The following is a 6809-nucleotide window of genomic DNA, read 5'->3' as shown; positions in this document are numbered from 1 at the left end:
TTTAAATAACTATTAATGGTTCCTTTATTATATTAATAATATAACTTGAGGTACAAATGCAAAATCTTGTTAAGTGCTGAAGCTGAAGGATGAACATGTGGGGAGTCATTGCATTATGCATGTTTGAATATTTTCATATGGAAATTAATATGTATATTAAGTATGTATGTATTTCAGAGCAATCAAATTTTTCTTAACACTCTCTAATGCAGCAGAATAGCTTTTGGACCAAAAATTATTTGGGTGTTAAAAACAAAATATTTTTCACTTTGAGTATTAAAAGGAAAGCGGTTTCTTCTTATAGGTCAGCAGTGAATGTGTCCTCAGAGAAGTTATAGTACACTTACCAGCTCCTTAATTTGAAATTGATAAAGCCCTAAGTCCACAGGGAATTTGAGGAGACTAGTGGAAAGCATGGGACTAGTGGCATCCAAGTCTTGACTCTTAGACTAGTTTTCACGCTGTTCTATGCCTGTATCTTCTGGATGTTCCTAATTTTCATAATGGTTCTACTTTGGTTGCTTTCAACCAAAGGACCATAATATTTCATTGGTCATCTCTAAAGATATTTGGAGAGTCTCAGGGGGAAATTTGCCTTAACTCCGAGGCACTGCTGCCCTATTCATCACTTGTTTCCATGGAATCTACATCCATTAAGCAGAATGAGGATAAAGAGTTTGACTTTATTATCTAGAAATTGAGTTTAATATTGAGATATGCAGAGAAGTGTGCCTTAAAAAATAAAACTGTCTTTAGAAATTTACTCTGAGTTTGTTTGCTGGAGGAAATACATTTTTTCCTTAATAGTGTGCTGGTGCATGTCTGTACATATGACACAAATGATGTGCAGCACACAATTTACAAACAATAAGAAAATATATTGAATATTGAACATACCATAAGATGTTATGGAAAGACTCAAATGAATTTTTTGGCCAACCTGATACAATATTCTTTTCTTATAAATTCCGTATGTCCAGTTGATTTTCCCTGAATACTTTTTTTTCATTTTTGCCAAGCTATTGCATTCATAGACTATCTATGGCTGCAATCAGAGTGAACCATGATTTGACAAATGTAACTGTCATGAACTCTGATATATGATTACAAACAAGCTACATTTTACCCTCATAGAAATTATATTCATTAAACTAAAGCATCTTTCAGTTTCTGCATTACGGATGGTAGAAATTCACTTGTTTATCAGTGATATGAGTGATTTTTGCTAAATCAGAAAATAGTTTTCAAATACTGGAAGACTATTTCCTTATTTTTTGAACTGTTCATAAATGTCATGGTTACAAACACAACACATTTTTGAGTTTCATTTGCATTATTAATATTTTCACCACCCCTTTCTTAAGTCTTGACAATCATCCAAGCCTTTAATTATAGTGTTTTCCGACTCTCATGGTATACATACTCTCACTACAGCAGATTTCAAACTAACAATAAGATGTCACTAAATATGATGTTGGAAAGAGATGTACAGTGGCACACAACTGTACATATACAATTTCCATCATGCAGATACAATAGAGATAAATAATATTAGGATCACACATAATATAAAACCTAGTGAACAAATAGGCAATGAGGAGTTTAAAATATCCATTTCTTCAGGAAGTCTGCCTCTGTACATCTGGAGGGGGCCCAGGATGGCATCATCGACTCAATGGACATGAGTTTGAGCAAGCTGCAGGAGACAGTGAAGGACAGAGGAGCCTGGCAGGCTACAGTCCACGGGGTCACAAAAGAGTCAGACACAACTGAGCGACTAACACTTGCAAAACACTTTCTTATGATGGACCTCTCTCCTGTTGTTTTCAGCCCATCTTTGCAGTGTAGGTACAGTGGAAATATCCTTTCACTCCTATATTTCATCTTTTGGGGAGGTAAAGTGGAGTTTGCTTTAAATAATGTTTCCTTTGAAATTTATTTTGCTTTTCATCTTCACAATGCTGCCCGCTGTCTCCCAAATTCACCTTCAGAATCCTATATCTTGAAACCCTCCTTTCGCAGTTCCTAGAAAATGCAAACTGCGTGAGAAACTCAGCCTTCCCTTCTGGCTTTCCTCCCCGCTGCCCCTTGTGAAGAGCCCCCAGCCCCCTTGGCCTCCCCAACAATACACTATCCTTTTTGTCTTGAGCCTTGTCCTTATACTGAAGTGACATCCCTTTTCTCTTCTCCCAGGGCCCCAGCGGCTACCTCTCTGGCCTTATACATTCTTAGGCCACTTGTTGTACATGTTCCTATGCTAAGTTGTGATTTGTGTTTGTGTCATTTTAATGAGTCCTTCGAGGCTGCCTTTGAACTTTCTGCCCTATCCCCCTCCCCCTTCAGCTCTTTGCTTTCCCCTATCACAGGCTGGAGGCGACCTCTGTATTCTCACTCCATCTATGCTGGGTCTGCTGAGCTCATTCTCTTTGCTCCTTCCCTTCAATGGACCTTGGAAGCCCTCCTCCCTACCTCCACCACCCCCTCTATCCTGGCTTTTCCTGCTCAGCGGATTCCTGCACAACAGCCTCTTTTGAGGAGCCAAGGGGATGAGGCTCCTGGCTCCAGGGCAGGGACTGTTTCCTGGGAGCCATGTGGCCACCATAGCTCCTTTTCCAGTTGCGTTCTGTTTCCCGCTGTAACTTGAAACGCAGCCTCTTCCTCCTTGTCTGTCTTCTCCTTCTCAGAAATGCCTCAGCCACTTTGTTTTCCCTTTTCTCCTTTCCCTCTGCCATTCAAGCCTGGGCATGCTTCTTTCCCTAGTGTGCATGCCCAATGTCCTTCTGCCAATGACACAGCCAAGTTACCAAGGCTCATTGCTCCACCAGTGATTGCTGGTACAACATCCATGTCCTGTCTTTGGGTCTCCCCAGTACCTGCACACAAAACAATTTCCAAACCAAAACTGGAACCATGACAGCCTTCTTCTGACTTCAGTTCAGTTGCTCAGTCGTGTCCAGCTCTTTGCTACCCCATGGACTGCAGCATGCCAGTCCTTCCTGTCCATCACCAACTCCCAGAGCTTGCTCAAACTCTTCTGACTGAGGCTTCGCAATTATTAGAGTCTCCCCTAAAGCAAGAGTCCTTACAATGTCTTCCCTGTGTATGTTCTGGGAAATAAACCCCAAAGAAGCAGAGTTCCTATCCCAGATTCAACTCTTGCCTGATTCAAGCTGGAGAGTTCCCACTTGTCCCTCCAGCTCTTTGGGTCACATTTGCAGGCTCAGCCAGGTCTCCAGACTGTCAGCTCCTTGTCCTGCAACTGTCTCTTGCAACTGTCTACATCTCCAATGGCTGGCTCATCGGGTCAGTGTTTTATTCCTGCAAAGAGTGAACAGCTTCCCTGGCTATCGGCTGCCAAGTAGAATCATCCCCGCTGCCACTCTGGCCCCTTCTCTCCTGATACGATCTCCACCACAGATTACATTTCTCAGCCCAGCTGAAGTTGCCATCAAACCTCTCACTCCCCAGGATGTGAATTACTGTTAATCATCTCATGGGTCAGTTGCAATCAGATTAATAAGTAAAGTCCCCACCAGATCATTTCTGACTGCACAGCAGCTCTTGTCCTCCCTGTGGACCAATATTCCCCCTGCAGAGGTCTCCAGCTTTTCTCACCCCTGGCCTTCCCTTCCTCTCAATGCCTCTAGTCAGGACACTGCAGGCACAGCAATGTTATCCTGGAAATTCATCACATCTACCTCCCTCCTCTCACCTACCCTAGTTCTTGGGGTTTTCCTTATCTTACCTTTAAAGGGTTCTTGCTTACAGCTGGCTCCAAAGCATGTGTCATGGTCAAGGTTCCTTTCCCATCATGATCAATGCCCACCCTGTCATCCTCTTCTTTCTCTGGATCTAGCTGAACTGCTACTTCTTCAGAGCTCCACACACCCATTTTCATGGTGACCATGTTGTCTTCTTCCCTGCATTCATTGTTTACTTACAGGTTGACCCTGGTTCTAACCTACCAATGCCCCTTTAGGTAAATAGGGCAGGATCAGGTAGCATCTCAGTGTTGCATTAGGGAAAGGTGAAGCCCAGAGAGATTTCATGATTGGCCCAAACTCCCTTGGTGAGTTCATGTTTGGGGCTTTCTGGCTCTCAGCTGGGTAATCTGTCTAGTAGAGGCTGCTGCTCACGATGCATTATCTAAATAACTTCTGACTTAGTCCAACCATCTATGAATAACCCTTGTTTCCCAGACCACTGAGAAATGGAGGGTCTGGTTATAGTTAACAGTCTCTAAATGACTTGAGCTCCCACCCAGAGTTTCTGATCTTCTAATGACAGACTTACTCAAATAATTGTGTATTAAGCACACTATACACATTCTGTACCCTCTTGACAGTAAGTTCTGTGAGCAGAAGAGGGGCACAATGGTCCCCCACTCTTTGCCCTTACCACTCCTTCCACCCACTTTGTGGGTGTATCATAGTTCCTCCCTTTGCAAAGATAATTTACCTTCTGTGCAAAATATCAGTTTCTCCCTATTTTTCTCTCGCCGTCTCTGTCTCTACCATCATTAATTTGCTGTGTGACTCTGAGACAATCATTCCCTTCCTTGTCCCTGATCTGCATATCCAATTCCTAATTAAGAAAAATCTACTTTATCCAGATTGGCCCAAATGTCAGAACAGAGGCTTGATGAACAGCAAATCTAGAAGGATTTAGAAGAACCCAAATAGTATCAAAGGACACACAATAAGATCCAAATGGATGGGACATGCCTGATTCCTACAGAGAAAGACAGTATCATCAAGAGGCAGATATTTTGCAAATTATTATAAAAATATGACTCCAATCAAAGAATCAGTGGTAATTTTTTTGAACATTATAAGTTGATTCTGAGTTTCTTCTGGAAGATTTAATGTAATTATAAATAAGAACATTTTTAGATAAGAAGAATAAAGGAGAACATAGGTACTAAGTATCAAAATATACTATAAATATAAAAATCTATTAAACTAGCCTATTACCAGCACAGAAAGAATCAGGTAGATCAAATAAACAGAATAAGTATTCTAGAAACAGACATATATACCTGCCTATATACGTAATGTATAATAAGGTTTATGATATTTACGAATCATTGGAGAAAGTAAACATTATTCAACAAATAGCACATAGGGACCATTATCTATTTGGAATAAAATATGCAACTTTATTTCACACATATGCAAAAAATATTCAGGTAAGTTAAAAAGCAACATGTAAAAATTTAAGTTTTACAAGAAAGTAGAAAGTAATATATAAGTAAAATATTCAAACCGAAAAACCATAAAGCAAAATATTGACAATATCAGTACCTAGAAGATTTAAAATTATATGGCAAACTATATATATATAAAGTTAAAGGACAAGCAATAGATTAGGAAAAATATTTGCAGCATATCTGACAAAACGTTAATAGTTCTTCTAAGCAAAGTATTTCTACAAACAATCCAATTAAAAAATGATTGAAAGGGACTTCCCTGGTGTTATAGTGGTTATGACTGCACTTCCGCAGGGGGCTCAGGTTAGATCCCTGGTTCCGGGAACAAAGATCCTGCATGCCACCTGGCATGGCCAAAAATAAAAATTAATTAATTAAAAAATGATCAAAGAATACCGGATGTTATTCACAGATTTTTTTTAAATAATACAAACTGCCAATTAATGTATTAAAATATGTTCATTTTTACTCAATAAGAGTATAAAAATTAAAATAATACACTGTTTTTCCAGTCAGATCAGTAAGCATTAAAAGGTTGGTAATATCATATATTACTGGGTGTAAAAGGAACTAGATATGCATGGACTGTTAAATAGAATGAGCACATATAAATACATGTACATATATATATGTATTGATACATGCATTTATATATGTATAATACTAGGCAATATGTAATACAATTTTGTATCTATATGCTTCACAACACTAAAATTCCATTGCAAAGAATCTATAATTCCTTCTACAAAAATATTTACTTAGGTAAACAACCCAAGTTTTTATCAATAAGGAATGCTTCAATTTATTACAGTATGTCCACACAATGGGGCTCTATGTAGCCATAGAAAAAGCAGGGACAGATTTACGTGTCCTGTAAAGACATCCATGATATCTTGTTAGGTGAAAGAATAAATTGCAGTCTCATATGTCTAATATGATTGCAATTTACAATGTATATACATATATATGTATATATAACTGAATCTCTTTGCTATACACTTGAAACTAACACAATTTTGTACATCAACTGTACTTCTATTAAAAAGGACATATTTATATGTATATACATTTAACCATGTACTTACAAGTATAATCAAGGTCAAGAAGTTTATGCAGCAAAATGTTGTAGGGCTCAGCCTTTAATGTGACTGGAGAGACTAAAGTGGGCACTCTCATTTTTTACTTGATATTATTCCCACAAAAGATGGCAGAAGGAAAGCAATTTTTACATTTTTCTCTCTTTGCTTTAAAACTACAAGCAAAATCAGTGAAAGAGTCAAAAGAATTAATGTGAATAAAGAGTCAATAATTTCATTCATTCATTTAATCAATATTTAAGCACCTACTTGGGTACCAGGCACTACACAAGGTGCTGTGTGTACACTGATGACTAAGCCATGGTGCCTGCTGTTAAGGAGGTTAAATGTGCATGCATGTTCTTAGTGGGTAGTGAGGGAATAAGGATAAGGGTGAGAGAGAGAAGGAGAAAGAGAAATAAGCATACAAGGACATTCCTACTGAAAGACTGGTGATGCCACCAAGTGAAACAGTAAATACCGCACTGAGGGACATCCAGATGGAAATATCAGACAGACAGACA

This window comes from Bos javanicus, chromosome X, assembly GCF_032452875.1.
Source record: "Bos javanicus breed banteng chromosome X, ARS-OSU_banteng_1.0, whole genome shotgun sequence".
Classification (NCBI taxonomy): Eukaryota; Metazoa; Chordata; class Mammalia; order Artiodactyla; family Bovidae; genus Bos; species Bos javanicus.
This window is presented reverse-complemented; position numbering follows the sequence as displayed.